Genomic DNA, 20707 nt, shown 5'->3' with positions numbered 1-20707 from the left:
ATCTCCATATCATTTCAGCTTGTTCCAACCTGAACAATAGACATCCGTTTGCCAAACTTTGAACCAAAATAAGGCAGGTCTCTCTTTCTCATGCAGGCCTTTTGGATTACATAGCAAATTTACCAGAGATCATACACAGTTCCATTTAACAAATACCAAAATTTGTTGGCAGAAGTATCTTTATGTGTATTCTGTGAGGCCTGAACAAAGATGTCCTTGTGATCACTATGAGATTGATTGACTGAAATTTCCACCGAGTGGAAAAGATATGTAACATCGCACACACAAGTTTTCTCTTAACACTGTGAATGAATTCCTCAAAAAGGTTTTCCATGTATGCAAAACCCTCACTGGGGAACTGCTCAGCCAGGTTGAGCATAGGGCCTTTAAGGGGAGTCACAATGCAAACTTCCACAGGGTGCCAATGCACACTGGATGTCTGGGGCCAGCTTGGGCTCTCCCAGGTGGGAGCTGTGTTCTGTCCTGAAGAAATAGTAATGCCAGGGAAAGCCTCTGTGCCTGGTGCAGCACCCATAGCAATACAACACATCATCTTTCTATTTCTCTTCCTCCCATGCCCTAACTCACTGAAGTCTCTCATCTCTCGTTGGTAGTGTGTAGCCAGCACCCTTTTTGAGATGCAAGCCCAGGATTGTTCCTGCATTTCTAAGTGTTGGTGGAATTAGTCTTATAGCTAATGGCTCAGTGACGTGTAACACAACATTGCTTCTACAATTTATGATCCAAATTAACCAAGTGCAAACTTGGGCTAATTTAAAAGAGACAAACTCTTCTTTAAGACTCTAGCCAGAGACCTGGCATATGTGCATTGATTTTCTCCTATGTTACAGGCTTTCTAAGTGGCCACAAAAGTAGGATCCTTTCTACTCCAATCTCTCAGTGGTAAAAAAGGGATGAGAACACTTCCCTGCCCTACAGAAACATTATGAGTGGCTTAGGCACTATGGTAATGGATACAGAGGGTAGCTAAGATAAATAACCTGATAGATGCAAGAAAATGATTGATGTTAGAATACTACAAATATGTTGAAAGCCTAAAATATCTTTGTGATGTCTCCTCATTTCTTGAAATGCCAATTAACATTTTTCACTCAGATACCTGATGTTTACATTGGCACATTTTTATGCTCACATGTCTTACAAAATGGATACTTGTCTGACTTTGATTTTAGATGAAAGCACTCATCTCTCAACCTCATAGTAATTCTGAAAGATAGAAAAGTTGCCTTCATAGGAAGAAAAACAATGGATTTTGATCCTGCTAGTGATGAGTGACAAGCCAAAAGTTTAATAAACAGACCAGGAGTACCATCATTGGTAACACTATAGCACAAGTAGCAAATCACCATTGACTAAATTACTCCAAAGTCCCCCAGCTCTCTGTGAAGAAAAATAAAGTGTTACTTTGGTTTCCTGTAATCCTTCCCCAGTAAAAACACAGGATTCCCTTAGGAGAGTTAAAATCCATTACTGGGCTTCTTTATGCCTTTTTGTAACTAATTGTCTCTTCCATGAAGGGTCTCACTTCCTTGAACCATGAGCTAATGCAGACTCTCAGGGTACAGTGAGGCTGTAGAGAACTCAGCTTTTATGTTCATCTTCTTTCTGAGTCATTTATTTTAGTTTCCCCATTCCACCTCACAGCTTTCTAGGACTTTCCTGGTACCACCTGTGCAGCAGCCGTGTTGTGTGCAGGATAATGTGCTCTGAAGCATCTCTTCACAGGGCTGTGGGAAGCAGCCAGGCAGGCATGGCACCCGAAGCAGAGCACTTTGTACCACAAGCAGAATGAAGCTGGATTTGTTAGAAGGAGAAGTAGAGCTTCCTTTGCTTCCCTGATAGCTGAGCATACACTCAGCTCATCAGAGCAAGCAAACTGTTTCTTCTCCCCCAAGGTACTGCTTTTTTCCTACAACCATCTATCATGACTACTTTTGTTTCTCATCATTTTTTGCCACCCTCCCCCTTTTCAGACTGCTTGTCTCACAGCAAATTTATAAATTTTGTGGCTTATTCTCTCCAGGTTTGTTTCTCAGCAACTTAAAAAACTCATCTAACTAAAGTTGCTAAAGAAACTTCTCAAATAATATTCTCCAGTTTCCACAGCTGGATGGTCAAAGCACACATTCATAACTCCATAAACTACATCTGAGCTGAGTTTGAGCTCCTCAGTATACAAAAATGAATGCAAATTTTTATGAATAGGTAAATGTATATATGAGCACAACTGTAGAGGCTGGGCCCTGCAATACATCAGGAGGCCCTTTGATACGAATCTTACTTGAACATGTGGCTTGTAATGATACAAGTGACATGATGCGCAAGCAACTATAACAATAGTCAAGTGATTTCTTTATTGATCTGTCCCTTTCAATTCTGAACCATTGTTATTACAGGAAAGTTGTAAAATACATATCTTGCTACTTGATTTTTTTTGTTTTCTTTTGAAGAAATGGACGAGGAAAGCTAAACAGCTCCAGAATATACAACCCTATACAAGGTGTCGGAGAGGGGGGAGGGTGGCTCAGTGATGAATGACCAGTCGTTCAATTGTTTTCTTTCTTGCAGAAATCAGAGACAGAGTACAGTTTATCTTACCCTGACTTTTAGCAAGACAGATTGCCAGGCAAAACCCCTGGGTTGAAGTCATCCAGCCACCAAGTAGGGTAAAGAGACCATTGCTGTTACCTTTACAAGACTGACCCCCACCTTCAGTGCCTTTTAAATGTCTATGGTGTTTCTTTCTGAGGTTCTAATATGAACTTTAGCTATTTTCACACCATTTTTTATGCTGAACATGATCTGGAATGGTTTATTTGGGGCCCAAATCCTCCACTGTTATACAGGTTTAGACTAACTCATCTGTGTGCATTCCTTGCAAATGACAGTCCCTGGTGCAGAATTCCCCAACACACTGTGTTTAATTCCCCCCCATACTTTATTTCAGATGCCACTTGTTTAGCTCTAGTTTGAATGTTTCAGGCCTGCACTACTACACTGACATCAGTCAAACCTCTCTTTCACCTCATGGGTGTGAACGGGGAGGAGAACTGTTTGCTGAGAGGTGAAAATCCCTAAGTAATGGCAAGCTAACTCCAAGACAGGCTGTCATTGTCCCAGATTGTTTCCTGCACTTCCCTTTAGTTGTGTTTTTCTTACCCACTCCATTCCAGTAATTTGGAACAATACTTCTGGATGTGGCATCCTGAATTTATTTCACCTACATCTGAGAGGCAGCATAGATCTTAAGTGGCCTTAATCATGTCCTGAAGGTGCATATTTCTGTGACCACTATAAAATGAATCAGTAGCTTAAGTCAGCTGAAAAGAAACTGTGCCAATGTGCGCTTGATCTAACAGTTTCCTAAAATTCAGAGGTTCACAAAAGGCAGGACAGACAGAAAGAGTTAAAAGGGAAAGATGGTTACACTTGCAGTATCTGTTTCTTGCAAGCGACCGTAACATGTTTATACAGCTCTCAGCCAGGCTAGCGGATAATTAAAGGGAAGGACTGACACTAGACACTACTCCACCTTATACACTATGGTGTGGGGAAAGTCACACAAGTGGGATCATAAGAAAACAGCAGCAAATTCTCTTCTCTCTTTTTGACAAGCTCCATCTCTTCCATTTTGCAGTTAGAAGGATGCCTGACTTAATCCACCTTGGTGGGAGGGTGTTAAAATATACTGATAAATTTACCGTCCAAGTTGATCTTTCAGCATTACGATCAAGTATTTTATAAATTCTGACCACAGCAGGACAAACACCTTTGCTATGGTCCAGTTCAGCAGCATATACCCTCATCAGCATAAATCCATCCAATTATCTGCCTATTCCTACAGCTATAGGTTATACTTTGATCTCAGATGTGTCTTTCAGTGAGATCAAGTACAGATCTGAGTCCTTGTCCAAGCTCACATAACCAGATTCTGGGTGGGGAGAGAAGTCTTGGCAACAATGTGATTTCGGTGCATGTTTGTGATCAGGGGAGTAATTACCTGTTCTCTGGCCATGTGAGGGGTCAAAGAAGACCATCCTCCCTCTGGACTGCCCAGACCACTTGGCCAATTTGTCAAGAATCCCATAGGATAAATATCTGTCTCCAGAGACCTTTATAGTGACAAATCCAAATAAATCAGAGTCACTTTTACTGAGCACTTCAGCAGACAGCTCAGATTTAATGAATCAGCTTTCAGACCCCCAAGGAAGATTTTCTTTCCCAAGCCGAACAAATATTCGACAAAATTTGCTTTCAGGATAAAATTCTATCAATCCATTTAGCAATATTTTGTGATTGTAGTTGGCAATACCACTAACAGTGTTTTAAAAAGCATTGGGAATGCAGCAAAGAGCTCTCAGGATCAGCTGTAAGATCAGGGTGTCCTGTGCAGAGAAAAGGAGGCTGCGATGGATCAGATGATTTTCTTCATCACTGATTGAGGGTGGACTTTGCATTCCTTTACTGGTTCCCTTCTGCAGTCTTGGCTGGAATTCCCCACCAACATGAGAGAAAAAAAAAAAAAACAAGGAAAAAAGAAATCAACCTTAACCCCCCACATCACCAAAGTCATCACCCAGACAAAACCTTGCAGGTTAGTTGTTGTGGGTCATTCAAACAGTTTTAAGGTTTAACATCTTGATCCCCTCTAAAAACTTCCATCTCTATTTCCTTCCCCCCTTTGGGATCCATCCAGATGCCTGCTCAAATGCTTGCTGGCGCCAGAGGAAATTCTCTGTAACGGATACCCTGCGATGTAAAACCAATATTTTGTTTCCAGGGTCATCCCTTTCACACTCTCACAGATCCTCTTGCTTCACCAACCTGCCTCTTGGTCAAGCCAAAACATGAATCCAAAGGGTGGGATTTCGAAGCAGTTTAATAGGCTTGGTGATTGCTAACCCACACATTTCCTCAGCTTCCTCCTCCTGTTGTGGTAGCCTTTCTGATAATTTATGTCAGGTTAACAGTCTGCTGGGCAGATACCTCTGCTCACAGTTCAGCAGAGAAGGAGAAAGAGAGTAATTTAACCTGACCCAAAGTGCTCATGATGACCAGAATGGCAACACCTCTTCAGATAGGCTTGTACGTATTACAAAGACCTAATAAGAAGCATCTTTCAGTTTTAGGATGTAAGTGAGTGCATCAGGATCCAGTGCCAGGTAAAACAGTTAAACAAAAAACATTTTTCAGTGTCATTCATACACAAACAAAAAACCAGAAACATTTCATTTGTAATGGTTCCCCATCTCCTGTTTAGGGGATCAGGCTGGCTATAAGAAGTGGATCAGTGTTTGGAATTTGGTCGGGAACTTCTTGATTTGACACTATCCCATTCTACTTGTGGTTTTTATTTGTGCTTTCTGGATTTTTACATGATAATTAGCAAATTGATTTATATTAATGTGTTTCAATATAATGAGCCTCGTTAATAGTCATATGGGATACGTGAGAAGGAGTTTTTCAGAAAGGACCAAAAAAAGCACTTTTAAAGTGACATTTCAGGTCCTCATTTCCTCATTTAGTCTTATAATAAATAATATGGTCAATACCTCCAGGATGACAATTGAAGAAAACATTTAAAGTTATTTAGTTATATAAAATAGATAATCCTACTTTTTATGTAATTTTAATGAAGAAAACGTACAATGATACAATAACAAGGATGAATTTCAGGCCCTATAATTGGATTGAAAATGAATATTATTTAAAAAACTTTGCCTTTTTAATTTTTTCTCATTAAAGAAACAAGCAGAATAGATGACTTTTTTCCTAACTTCCATCTTTTAAATAGAACATAATATACAGAGAATGTCAGGAAACAAATATTCTTTTGCCCATGACTGAAAAGAAGAGAACACATAAAATAAACTTTTGCAAAATGGCTGCATATAAGAATTCGCCATGGAGTGAGCAATTTATTACACTAAAAATTTGTCATCCAGAATCCTGTGGAATATGCCAGAATGATTGTTCATTCCTTAAAAGAAGTATCTTCCATTTCTATATAATGCATAAAGTGCAGAAGAACAAGAGTAAAAATGTGGTTTTTTAATGATTATGATAATGACTGATCTTGTTCCAATTTGAGTCAATGACAAAACTCCATGGAATTGAGCTGAATATATGTGTGTAGGTAAGATGTTGTTTACTGTGCTTTTGCTTTTTCTGAGAGCAAAATGTAAATGAAATATATTCCTTGCACAAATTAGATTATCCCAAGTCATCTGCTGACTCCTACTTAAAACAGAGTACGGGGATCTCTCGACGTTCTCCAGGAGCTGCAAACCTGAGTATCTATGCAGTCTTAAAGACACTCTTGCCACTGTGTGAATTGGCTGCTGCATCAAAAAAGGAATGAACACAGTCATGGAACAAGAGTTCATGAGATTTTGCTCGTGTGTATAAATGAATGTAACATTAATAAGTTCTCCCAGCCCTCTTTCAGCTGCAGTTAGAATTTTTTTTAAAAGCATCACATATCTTTGTGCAGAGTCTTGCCTAATTTTAGTACAGCCATGAACGGGGAGAGAGTAAATTGTTCCTCCATGTGCCACATTTGAACTGAGCAGAGGGAGCACAAACTGCATGACTGATTCCGCAGCAACTGAGTGGGCACAGGCCAAAAAAAAGAGGGAGAAGTAAAAACAACCTTAAGTTATGTTCTACCAACATCAGCCAGGTAACACATGTGGTAGAAATGGACAGAGATTATGCCAGTAGAGGAAATTATCCTTACAAGAGAGGAAACAGGAACAGAGAAAGCACTCTGCTAGTTTTGATTTTCCTGAACCACTTATTTGGAATGTAAAACTACCGGTTTACATGTCTTTAAGCTGAGACTCGACCAGTCTCTTGTAAGATGAAAAAGAACTATGTGCCTAGAGTGCTCTCATTTTTGTTAACAAAACCTTTGGAAGACAAACAATCTGACAAACTCTACCCAATTTCTTCAGTGGCACAAATCACTTGTCAGCTTGTGTAATGCCTTAGCAGCAGAGATGGAGCTGCATGAAAAAAAACAACTCCCTCTGGAACAGGAGGTAGGGAAGAGTGCTGGAAATGCTACAGAGTAATGTTATTAGGAAGTGTGAAGGAGGAGAAGGGAGTTGTTTACAATAAACTGACCTAATGATTCCTAAGTCATTGGCTGTAAAATTCATCTGTCCTCAGGTAAAAGGTGCAAGGCAAAATGGATCAATATAGTTACCCCCTTCCTTCTCTGGCCCATCCTCGTGGGTGATAGAGCATAACAGTGTTGGTTTTGACATTATTAGGTTATCCTGAAAATAAATCACTTCTGAAAAGGTGAATAATTGGACAGAGCTTAGTGCTGACAAGCTGAAGGTTGGAGGCTGGGGGGAGGGCGGTGGTGAGGGGGAGAGGGAAGGCGGGCTGTGGTGTTGCAAAGGCAAACTCATTACAGGAAGCCACCAGCATGTTAGGAGCTGTAAGTCTCATTCTGGTTTGCACTTTGGCAAATGAGTGCAGTTTCTGGTCTGATAAATATCATATTGTATTTATGGTTTCTGAAACTATTTTTGATCCAGCAGAGAAATGAGACATACCTTTTCATGTAATTGAAACTCTGAGAGGTATACCCCTGTCCAGTAAAATTAAAAGGTAGTAAATTTTGTCCCTATAAAAGGAAATTCCCACTTTTCCCAACATCTAGCTAATCTGTAGAGTTCACTGCCGTAAGTGGTCATCAAGATAATATATTGTGGCTGGCCTCTAAAAGAGCTAGATAAGCTTATGACCATCCACAACATCTGTAACTATGCAAGTGAAGATCATGATAATGGCAGTCCAACCTCATATTTTACAGCATAAAATAAACCCCCTTGGGGACGCAGAAAAGACTGGATAATTGACTATTTATCCAATAGGTTGTTCTAATCCTTATTCTGACACCTAAGAGGCAGAGCAACATTAGGCAGAGGGTACCAGATTATTTGCTTGCATCTACTCCCACCAAAGATTGCAGCAGTATTTCGAGTGTTTGCTGTGAACTTGGACTTCGTGTAGAAGTCTCTGAAAGTTTGGTGCTGATAGTGGGCTGTAATTCGTCATTGAGATGAAAATTAATGAGGTCAATCTACCATTCCTGGAAAGTTTTCTGAATGTGAGTGCTGTGGTTCTGGAACAATGTTGGCATTTAAGGAATATAGGTTCACATCCTAATGCCCAAACATTTGCAATGTGATCATGAGTATATCATGCATAGCTGCATTACACATTAGCTTACTCACTCCAGATGAGTGATTTTCTTTCATTCAATTTTTTTCTGTCTCATCTGTTCCATATTAGGCTGTCTAGATGAGGACTCTTAGATCAATTTTATGCAGTATCTGACACAAAGATACAGTTTGCATCCTGAATGGGGTTTGCTGAGGCAAAACCATCTGTTCCAAACAATGGATTTAATTTTGATCTTTACAAAACTTTCAGAGGTACACCTGTTTGTGGCACCTATCTATTAAACGTCGTCATTGCTTGAGGAATATACTCTCTTTTGGGATTGAAATAATGAAAAAGATCCTGAAAATGCAGTTCCAAGTAGCATACAATTTCATATTCTTCTTCCTTCTTCTTATCTCCTAGCAGGTACTTAAGGACTTTCAGAAATCTGTCTTCCAAGAACTTCCCTTCCCAAACTTCCCTTCCCAAACATCCCTGTAAATGTCACAGTTCCTTGCAGTGCCTGCTGGTGGTGTGGAGATAGGAACACAAGGGGCACAATAACAAGTTGTCAGGGAGCTGGGTGAAATTTTCCATGTCTTCTCCCAGACTTTTTAATATTTTTGAGAAACTCCTTTTCATTCAGAAAATGCTTTATGAGAAATTTATGACAGGAAGACACCAACACATGAAATGGGCCACAAGTCACCAGCTTTTAGGGTTCCACAAAAGTCCAAAATCAGCCCTGCTCTGAGGGAAGCCTTATAAAGCAGTGCATTTTGCAATCCCAGACATGGTTCTTCTACAGGCCAAACCCTGCAGTTGCAGACCCACTTGAAGAGATTCTCACCACCCTCTTCGCCTTTGCTGCTTCTTCCTGTCCTCCTCCCCATGGTGCTGGAGTTCATGGTCTGCTCTGCTGTGATGAGTCAACTGTTTGGCTGGCTATGCTCCCAAGCACACTTGTCATAGTGCCTGCTTTCAAAACAGATAACTATTTTTTACCTTTTTCTTTTAAAACCAGACCATTCCCCAGGTCTGGTTTGGAGTTCAGCCATCAAATTGTCACATCCAAGAGGAGGTAACTCCTATCAAGCAAGGAAGGAATCTCTTAACACTTCTCTGCTTTTAAAGTATTTGTGCCCTGGAAAAACACTCTGTTGTTAGATAAGAGGCAACCCAGAAAAGTCCATGAAAAGAGGAGGGATCTTTCAGGCCACACTGCTGTTCTAATAAAGCTATTCAAATTCATTATCACTACATGATACAATCAGTCCTATATAGTTATCAGGTTCTGGGGCTGTTTTCTTTTTCTGCCACTGACAAATAGGCCAAAGTAAACCAGGTCACTGATAAGACAGACCCCTGGGAAGATGTTCTGCCATGCTTGATGCATGGATAGGGCTTTTTGTTCATCACTCACATGATTTTGTCTTGCAGCATCTGTTTATTTTCCTTCTCCTTTCATTGCCAAAGTTTGAAAGCAGCCTGAAATAGAATAGGATTTATGCTACAATCTGCAAACCCTGAACTCTTTATTTAGGAGAGTCAAAGACTATAAGGCAGAGAAAGGCCTTTGGTATCCCCTTGTCTGACCCCTGCTACAACTGAGGCCATTAGCTTTCTCTGACTTAATTCTTGTTTGGTCTATCTACTGGAAAAACATCCAGTCCTGATTTAGGAATTGTGAGTGGTGGAGAGAATTCATCACAACTCTCCACGAACTGTTCTTATGGTCAATTACCCCATCTGTTAAAAAATTTCCATCGTACTTCACTTTAGATTTGCTGAGCTTCAATTCCCAGATGTTGGCTCTTGTCCTTGCTGTGCCTCTAACCCTAGATTTCTACCCAGAGTGAGCTCAGAGAATGGGATGGTAATTAGGCACATACATATACATCACTTAGAGACATTTTCAGTCATTATTGCCTCCTGAGCAGAAATGAGGTCTGAACAGAGTCACAAGGTTTTCTGAGAAACAGATTAAAATTTGTTATCACTCTAAATATTTACATTTGTGGCATTTGAATTACAGGCATATGATTTTCCAGTACCTGTGGAAATGTAACTCCCACTAGACACTTTTTAAGGATGACTGGGTACATTTTAAAAGAGAAATGACCTGTTATCCAGAATTGCAGAGGATCCACTTTTGCCATTGCTGTCAGCTGAATGACATCAACGCATTTTATTTGCAAAGCAAATTCAGCACATATAAGAGGCCAAAGTAAATTCAGATATCATAGTTGTGATGCTACAAACTTATGAATTAGAGCTGATAAATGGACTTGACATCTGTTTCTGAAAGGTGCTGTCATGTTATTACAAGATGTTTCTATTATGTGATGACCCCTTCCCTTCCCTGAGGATGCTGACAAATGCTGTCCAGACCAAGATGGCAGAGCTAGATTGGAATGATAAGGCACAGCCAAGGCCCTACAATTTGCCTTTCAAATTGTTCTTTCTACCAGTATTATGTAACTTTACCCTTTCTAGGGGAACATCCATGGAACCACATTTACTTCAGATGATGCCTTCTGATCTGGTTACATGTAGCATTTTCGTGAGAGCCGTCAGGGACCAGTTGCCTTGCACTGGGCTCTAGACTCTACGGGACCTGTGGTGCAGGGTGGAGAGGATGTTTCCTAACAAATGTGGGAGTAGGCATTTGGACCGCTTTAACTCTGTGCATAATTGTCCCCAGGCAGGAAGAGCTGCTTTCTGCTTTGCTCTCTTGTGTTGCTTAGTTCTGCAAGCTCATAAGGCAGGGACAGATTGTGATTTCGATTGGGGACATTTTCCCCAATGTATTATGCCACCAACCAGTGAAGAACTGCCAAAGGCATGAGAAAATGCCTTGTGCCATGTGTCCACGCCCACACAGAGGAAGGAGAGTCCTTGGCCTAGGAGGGAGCTGTGGTGGGTTGATGCCAGCTGGGAGTTTTCCTTTGCGGGTGATGACTCTCGGTAGCTGTTTAAAATTAGCCCACACAGGGGGCAGTAAGGGGAGAACCTGGCCCACAGGTGGAGTCATGCTGACACTTCCATGAGGTCGAACTGGCTGCACCAGAGCCAATTCATCAGCACAGATGAGCAGACAGGCTGGTGAAAAGAACTGAATCCACATCTAAGTGAGGACAGCAGTAAACGTCTGTTGTCACTTTTGGTACTCAAGTATGCTCCCCCCACTCTAACTGCTATCACAGTTTTTTTTCTTTCAATGCTATTTGGCAACTGTTTGATACTGTGGAAGGAGAGCATTTTAATAACAAGCAAATTGAAATTTAATTAATTTGCAAGGGAACCTTCTAGTTGTTCCAATAAATGATGCTAGATTGTTCATTGAGAGAAGATCTCAATGCCATATATGTGATGAGTATGTAGGGACAACTTATCTTTTGAAGCTGCAGTTGGTTGATTTGTGGGTTTTTTTGTCCATAGTAGAAATTAATACTACATATGAATGAACAAGAATAATAATTATGCTCTGCAGTTAGAAGTTCTAGTGTTTTTTGTTTATTTAATAATTTTCTGGAAAAGCTCACAGACATTGGCTCTCATTGTCCAAATACTTCATTTAGATTCCACTTTATAGCTGTCCTGAAATGTAACTGGTCATCTGGCCGAAACCAGAAGGCAGCCAATTAAATTCACAGGAAAACATTAATCTGAGCTGAAGAATTCATAGCACATGTGTGCAATCATTCCTCCTTTTACGTATGCTTTCTGTTCTTCCTCTGCTCCTGCTCCCCCAGCTCCCACCCCCCCGCTTCTTATTTCACCGGTCAAACGAGAACGTGCCAACTCTAACAGCACTGTCCGAGGGAAAGGAAAATTAACACCAGTTTTGCTTTTATGTGTTCAGGACTCAGTCCAACAGGGCCACTAGAGTGAATGTTGAGTTTTTCTCCTGCTTTTACCAAGCCTGGGACCTGGCCCAAGCATTGTGTTGCCAGCATGTATCAGCACACAGGGTGTGAGGACAGAGAACGCAGGAGCCAGGACGTGGGTGGCAATGAACAAGCCGCGGGCTGGAAGGGAAGAATGAGATGGAGAGGGAGGGCTTGCAGGAACTGAGGAGGAGGAATGGGGAAGTTGGGCATGCTGAGAGCAGGAACAGAGGTCTGGGATTACCAGGACATGCTCTCCCTGGGCCTGGGAGCTGAGCCTGGTCTCCTAACTTCTCTCCTGTCAGTAAACATCTGTGAACAACTGCTGGAGATGTAGGTTTATTGTCTCCTTCTCCTTTCTGTGTCATTTTGCAGGAAGTCACACAGCTCTACTGTGCACTTCAGCAGGGGAGAGGTATGCTGTGGCTGCAGGGAGTTCATGCTCTTCCAGCAAGCCAAGCTGGGGTCACCTTGATTGCACCTCCATCTCAGGACAAAAAGGGAGGTGAGGTTTTTCCAAGGAAAGGATTGCATCACAAAACAAACAGTTAAGCATTTACCATCTGGGAAATAAGGGAAAGGATGGTACTTGTACTCTCTCACTGGATGATAGTTTTGTTGCACGAGAGGGAGATAATCTCCAGAACTACTTTCATAGGTGTGGTGGAAGGTGGTAAATGGGTGGTAAAGAAAGTGGAAGAAGACTGGGGTTAAGGTGCCTAGTTAAACTGGCTAAAATTATTCTATTTATTGTCTATGCCACAATGCTTCTAAACAATGCTGAGTCCTGGGTTTCCAAAATCGAGAATCTAGCAGTTAAATAGATAATTGTGTATTCCCTTGTTAGCTGGAGTGCCTCACATGGTTCCTAGCCTGGACTTTTACAGGCACACAGGTGTTATCAAGAGACATGATTTGAGCTTAAGAGGCATTGTAAAAATGCTCCACACACTGGAGAATCAGATCCTGGCTGTTGTGGGGCCTCCGTTCTCTGGGCATTCAGATTCTCCTGTTTAACTGTGAAGAGTTACACTGCTTACAGGTAAAGAGTTTCACAGTAAGGCATTGCAGTTTGTCTCACGTAAGAAGTGATCTGTACATGCATGGAAATCTGTCTCACTGTAATAAAGTGCACAGATATATAGATACATATATATGTATATGCCTCATACATTATTCATGAACACTGGATGAGAGATAGTAGAAAAGCTATACTATCCTATACCATCCATAAGGATCTATGTGAATAAGGAACTCTGCCATAATAAAACCACATTACATTTAGCACTTTTTAACACTCCAAACCACTACACACTCTCATTGACGGACAAAAGGAAATAAGGTTGAATGGGGAAATATGTTATCTTCTCAACACCAGAGGGAGCCCACCTGGGATATAATCCACTTACTGGCATAGGGAGTGTGTTCTTTCCTGAATATATGCTCCAAATACGTTTTTTGTCTCTGTCTTGCATTCGTGCACACACACACAAGAACACCGAGGTTATATCCATTCACAACAGATCCATGCCACTTACATGCATGTGTATATGTGTGTGTATAACCAAGATGCGCGATGTAGTGTGCTGTATGCTTTTTGTTTTGATTTGGTTATTTAATTCATAATTCAGTTGAGATCTGAGATACAAATGCTAAGTAGTTTTTTGGCTTGATGTCATACAAAGTTTTAACACAATGCTTTTGCTCATGGCCTCTGGCCAATGTGTATGCCTTGCACGTCATTTGTGGATGCTCTCAGGAAAGAATGTGCAGAATTGCATTTATTTTTTGGCATTATGTGTTGCATGAAAGCTACTTTAATGCTTATTCTAGGCCAGCTATTCAAAAAAATGTAATACTACTTGAATTTTATAAACAAGAGTTTAAACAGGGCTGGTTTATGTTATTGTTACTTACATTTTACAATGAAGAGGCAAACATATGGATCATCAGAAGTCAAACTCGTCTTTTGCTTCCTAACGAATGTGTAAGTTACAGGTATGATGAAAACTTTTCTTACTGTTGTGCCCAATTGTTTCTGACAGAAAGCACACAAATTGCAAACAGATTGCCACTCTCATTTAGCTAGAAGTTTTGGTGCTGGTTTCAAAGGAAGCAGGAGGAAATGGAAATGTGAAGGATATGTGTTCATAGGACAAGATCTACCTGGACTGTAAGAAAGTATTAGGCAGGCATGGACATAATTTTCACTCTATAGACGTGAAATGCGTGTCAGTAAAAACTTTCTGACTGGTGCTCTCTGCAGTATTCCACGAAAAAAAAATGGGCTTAGCCATTGTTCTTTCTACACACAAAATTCAATGTTACAGCAGTTCCAAAGGGAGATGGCTGGAGAGGTAAATGCCTTGGCTGCCTGGTTTGTTAAACAAAGTGTGTCCATGGTCAACACCAGAAAACTAGTGTTTAGGAGCTGAGATGTGCACCTCAGTCTGGACATACTTTCTCCATTTCAGAAGCATTTCCCAAACTCCATCTCAGCTGCTGACCTGTTCCTGCAGTCCTAGGTCCTGTCACAACTGGTGGCATCATGACTGCAATAATTTTGGAGAAATATCTCAGCAGATGCTAGAAACAGGAAGTTACCAGGTGAAACGTGCATATTCATTGATTTGTTCCTCACAGCTTTATCCTGGCAATCTCTTGTCTAGAATGAAGGAAAAAAATAATTGCTGAGGATCTTTGGGTTTAAGGCCTACGATGCCCCTCTACTCACAACCCAAAGTGAGCAGCACCTTCTCATCTTCAGGTTTTGGCTTGCTCAGAGGAACACTGCTGTAAAATATAACAGAGGCTGCTCTAATTTACAGCTGTCTGCACTCTTCTTAGCAACCAACAGGCAGGACTGCTAGCTTTCCCATATGTTTTTCTTCCTCCTTGCAGTCCAGCCCTTGGAAGAAACAAAGGCTTGAAGGAAAGAAAGGGAATGGCTTGGAGTGATCCTATTCAGAGTCATTTTGTTCCCCCTCAAGCCAGCCAAGAGCTCAAAGCAGAAAGGAAGGCTAATAACAGTACCAACTTGGTCTGGTGACGTTGGAGTGATAAATACCTGCAAAATTGCAGTAAATGCTGAGAGTTGAGAAATATTGTGAGGGATGTATGAAATGAGGAGTCCTTTGAACACAGGGAGTGATGGAAACACAGGAGGCTGTGGACCATTTGTTTGGAGAGGAACAGATCATGTACTAAATTATCTACTAGACATAAACTCTAGCAACAGTTGTAAAATGCCAGCTTTTAAATTGATTTTGTAGTGATTTTCAAGTGTGAGTATAATTAGTTCTGTAAGAAGAGAAAATGATATAAGGAAACATTGTGCTGAAGTACAGCCTTCAGTGACTGGGGCTGGATACCTCTGCTAACTCAAGATTATTGGTTTAGAAACAAATACTTCTTTAGATTTTCCTCTGAACAGGTGAAAAAAATCAGCTAGAAATGATTGGAATATTTTTTGTGTAGTGTGAAAAGGACAAAGAACTCATTTTTTTCACATTAAAACATCCCTGACTTCAGGAACTTTAGTCGTGATTACTTCAGGTGAAGTTTATTTTATTATAGTTGAATGTGAAGATTGCTGAAAGAAATCTCATGGGAATGCTCATTACTGTCTGATCATCTAAGTACTTTTAATCCAAGCAGTTTGGAGTCAAATGAACAGCTAAACATTTATGTGCTTCTTCTGAATTTCCAAGTTGAGTATGCCTGACATTTTGTAGAATATTATTACATTGATTTTTTTTTTTTTGATGTTTAATGGTTTTACAGTTTCCCAGCTTCCTGTACTCCAGACTTCTTTTCTAAGCAGCTATTGCTGCTCTCTCTCTACCTCCACACAGAATTCTAGGAGCAAATGGCTTAAAATCTCTCTAACAAATGCAAAGCCAAACACTGTAATTGATTTCAAGAAAAGGAGAGAATTCCATCAGGAGATCCTCATCAGTGATTGGTTTTAAGGACCATGTTGAACAAGCAAGTGTCTGGAATGAAACAGATGTAAATTAACCTGTACTTAGGCAAGGGAGCATTGCAGATGATCTCCGGAGAACCCTTTGATTCTTGAAATATATTTTACCATTCTAAAATATAAATAGAGAGTAAAATTGTAAGATTTTTTTAAAGTATCATAATTTCTAGGGTTTGGTGGCATAGCTAAAAATCTGTTTGGAGACACGTCACGCTGCTATATTGAATGCGTTTTTTGATTTTTTGGAATAACTGCTGAAAAGAATTTTTCACTTGATGTTTTTATATAATGATGCTGTTGACACCTCCATTAAGTCCTCTGGCACTTTTCCAAAGAAAAAGAACCTTTTCAATTTCCAAAGAACCTTTGGTAATCAAGCACAAAACAGCAGAGGTCTTCCTCTCACTCAGGCTTTGCTGGTGCTTACCAGGTGCTTGCACAATGAACAGAGTTACAACACAGTCTGAGAAGGTCTGAAAGCCTCTCAATTCTGGATACAGAAGCTGTGCTAAAACACAGCTTCAGAGCTTTATATATGCCAGAACAGCAAATGAACAGCCTTCAGCATTTTTTGCGTGAGGTTCAAGTCATATCAAATCAGAGGGGGCCATCAAGAGAGGATGCACTGGCTATTAGCAAAAGGGAGTTAACAAGTGATGAAGTCAGGAATGTGCTGATGTCTTTAAGCTGAACGAGGGGGATAAAGTGTGGGAAGTCACAGCTTTCTAGAGACAAAGCCACTGTTGGGTTAATTAATTGGGGTGGGATGTCTGCACACTGAGGGGAGGAAAGGAGCTTCATTTGGTACACGTCTAAGTTTTGAGCAGCAGTTAAAAAAGACTGGAGCTAGGGGAAGGACAGAAGTGTTTGGTACAGCTCAAACTGGCAGGAAGCCAAAAAAACTTGTCAGATATTTGTGAAAATAGGTTGCAGCTGCTAGGGCTAGGAGTGCTTCACGGTATAAGCAGCACTCTGGGACTTAGCGAGAGCCCACACTGTCCCCACAATTTCTGACAAAGCTTGTCTGCCACAGGTCAGGTTTCATAAGTGAGGACTGGGTTTGATAAAATGAAATGCCACACAGCAGGCTTGCACAGTGTGACATCTCCTTCTGGCCTGACAGTGCCAGGTGAAGAACTCTGAGATTTCTTTTGAAGACAAACCGTATGTGCCTCCTCCTCTGTGCTTGCAGAATATGTATCTTCTCCCTGACATTTAACTCTACAGCAACATCCAAGCAAGCAGTTTCCCATTTATGGCAAATCAAGAGTTGATGTCACTGCAAGCAATGTGCCATGATACCAGGAAGGAGTAGAGATGACTGCTTTGTTTGAACAAGAAGTAGTGGCCATTCAACTTAAGAAATTTTAAAAGGCTTGGTGCTTGTTTTTCTTCCAGTGCCATACTCTTTCTCATTCCTCCTCTTCCCTTGTTCCTTTGTAAACTTTACACGGATTAACTTTATCTCAGAGCTTAATTTTCCTGCTAAGTTTGGGGGAGGAAAAGATAGTATTTCCAAAACTAATTTCTCTGACTGCCTAAATACATATTTAAAAACTTACCTGTCCGCAGGATTGATTTGATTAACCATCCTAAATATATTAGATACTCTCTACCTCCAGAAAGAATATTCTTATGTTTTGGGGAAAAGGATAATTTTGGGAGACAAGACAAAAAGTCACCAATATTTGGAGGTGTTTTTTTGTGTTCATCTTGCATAATAATATCTGTTAGGCAAAAGATTTACAAATGGCATGACTTTGACTTTTAACAATTTAATATAGTAATACTTATAACTTTTAATGTCCCCCTTTTTTTTTTTTTAATTTTTAGGTGCATTAAGATGAAAATATTATTTTGTGGAAGTTTCAGTGTGTTGTCCTGGACTCAGGTAAGCACCACTATAGCACAGGTTTTATCCTTCCTCCTCTCAAAAATGCCTGTTCATTTTTAAGAGGAAAAAGGAGAAGAAAGGAAGAGTGATAGTTTGCTATTGTTGTTTTGCCCTCATCTTAGTCCACAATATTAACATAAAGCAGTGTCGTGCTTATATAAATACTGGTATCTATACGCAACTTTCATAGATTGTGCAAGGCTGGAGTCGGCAAATGTTTATCATGAATGGCTATGTCCATCCTAAGGGTTTCCATCATCCTGTGAAATTAGAACAAAGTGTGCTGAAGGTAAAGGAAAGGATCCTGTTTTAAAATACAAAATGAGAACAAAATAAATCAAAGGGACAGTTGCATTTTACTGTTTTTCAGTGCTCACATATTGCAACTATTTATTAACATTTTATAATATCCTAAATATAAGTCAGGAACTTTACAGGCTGTGGAAATGAGTCCTTGTACTTGTGCCTCAGCTGGAATGTATCACAATACCTGATTCACACCAGCTGAAGGTCCCCAGTTTTGGATGAGGCTCAGATGTTTCACCTCACCCCTCTGTTTGGCCCTGAGAGCTACTTTGTACATTTATAAACTTATCTAAATGTGACTAATGACATTTCCACATGCCCATCAATGAGTGTTTTCCTTCTCTCTTTCAAACCTGCTTAAAGTGGAAGAGACAAAAGTCCGGGAGAAGGGCTGCCTGCCTTTTTTATCTAGCCTGCCAAGGGGCACAGACAGGAGAATGTAGATGGAGCTTCTCCTCCCACTTTCAGGACAGAAAATCAAAGCAGATCTAGATGGAGAAGCAGAAGAAGGTGAAAAAACTTCTTTTCCTTTCCTCCTTTCTTTATTCCTCTTCCCTTTTTTAAACATCTAGTCTCCTTGAACTGAAGAACTGATGTTTTTATCTCCATTTTTTTCTCCACTCCATCATGCAAAGAGTTATTCCAAAATCACTTGGCAGCTGTAAGACAAGCTATTTCCTAACCCTCAAAATAACTTTTGTTTTGAATAGTTCCCAACTCCTTAAAAATGCATCCACATGTATGCATATTTTGCATGGGAAAGAAAACTTACAGAAGTAAATTTCATGGTTAATGACTATTAAAATCCTGCTACAATCATTATTAAATTTGGGCTCATTCTGTGTGGAAAGCCGTATGTATTAATCAGTATGTATTTGTGATGTAAACTGTGCAAACACTAAGGAAAGAAGCAATCCTAACCCCAAATTTCTACCATCTAGACAGAAAGGGTGAGTCTGTTAGACCCCCAGGTTCAAAATAGGGAAGGGAATATTTTTCCTTGCTACAGTCTGAAAAGGCCTTTTAAATACTTTTTGGCTACCAGCCACATAAACAGAAACACCAAGGCTGGCATACACAATACAAAATAAAACCTTGGGGGTGCAATTTGCCCAGTTTTGTTTGACAGCCTCATTTCACTAACCAGCTGAGGGTCAGTGTATGTTGTTGAACACTTCTATTACCTTTCATCTGCTCATAGGCTGCTTGAGCACAGACTTGCCAGGGGCTTTCTTCCTAGCACTGGTCCGTAGTAAGTTCAGTAACTTCCTTTACACTGTGGTTGTAACCAATCCTTGCCACTCTCATAAAAACAGAGACAACTTTGGTATTCACCTCTGAAAATTCACTAGAGGGATTACAGCAGGAGAAATGATACCAGTAAAATAGACCTTGGAAAACAAAAGACGTCCATACTTGGTGAAAACCAGGCAGTAGCAAATAAGGCTGGCCTTTTTTTGCATCTTGACATAGCATTTCTTTTTTTTCCCAAAGCATGAAAAAGTATGGATAATTCTACCAACATTTCCATAGTAGAAAGTGTCTCTCCTCTTCAGGGCATTAAGTGGAGAGATTTCTTGCTGGACAATGAATGATGCAATGATAAAAAATATTTGGAAATTGCTTATTTCTCAACAGTTATCTTTTTCTTCTTAAACTAACTCTTCCTGCCTAAAGAGACCTTGGGGATTCCCAGCCTTCCTTCCCCTTTGAAATGGAGCTGTGAAAAGCTGTTGTTTCTCTCCTTCCCCTGGGTTTCTTAATGTCTAAGTCCTATCACCCTCTTCCCCTTCGTGAAAACTGAAGAATTTGAAAAACTCCACACTACTCAAGGGAAGAGAGAGGCTTCCACGTGTGTCAGGGTCCTCTTCACAAACATATTAAAAAAATTACCTTTATTGCTGATTTCAGCAGATCTCCAGCCTACAGAGTGTTTGTTTCTAACTAGCTCTTCCCAATTCACTAATAAATAAAATGTACTCCTGTAATGCAAATGCTACTGAGTCAATAAGGCCAGTTCAAAGTACAAAGCAATAGACAGTAGAGGTAACTAAGAAAACACAAGGCCAGGAAAAGGAGTAAAGTGATCAGCAAGTATTTGACTGCGATGCATCACTAGACTGGAAAAGTTAAACTATTTGACCTCTGGAGGACTTTTCCAACGTGAATTTATCCCATGACCCTAAAAATATTCAGTTTTCTCATCCTGCAAGATTGCCCCCAAAATAAAATGCCCATTTAATGTCTTCTTTTTCCTGTAGTTCTCAGAAGTCAGCACCTCTGCTTGCTCTCTTCTTGTCTTTCCAGCGCTGAAAATACAGCAGTAAAACCATTCCCCTCTCTGCACATAACTTGGGCAAGGACTGGATGCTTAAGGAAGATAACAGATTTGATGAAGAAATTCAGAAACACAAAACTGACAAATGAAATAAA

General features: G+C 40.3%; 1 long non-coding RNA gene across 1 annotated transcript; it reads left to right on the top strand.

Annotated features, from left to right (window-relative positions):
• Positions 1-12476: 12476 nt before the first annotated feature.
• On the top strand, positions 12477-18788 carry LOC121659241. The gene is made up of 3 exons (XR_006014229.1): positions 12477-12597; positions 17908-17965; positions 18638-18788. It is a non-coding gene; the product is annotated as an uncharacterized LOC121659241 (long non-coding RNA).
• The last annotated feature ends 1919 nt before the right edge of the window (positions 18789-20707 follow it).

Source organism: Corvus kubaryi, unplaced genomic scaffold, assembly GCF_017639235.1.
Source record: "Corvus kubaryi isolate FWS band 111438036 unplaced genomic scaffold, C.kubaryi_AGA036_p1.0 split3-73, whole genome shotgun sequence".
Classification (NCBI taxonomy): Eukaryota; Metazoa; Chordata; class Aves; order Passeriformes; family Corvidae; genus Corvus; species Corvus kubaryi.
The sequence above is the reverse complement of the archived record's forward strand: the minus strand, read 5'-3'. Positions and strand labels throughout refer to the sequence as shown.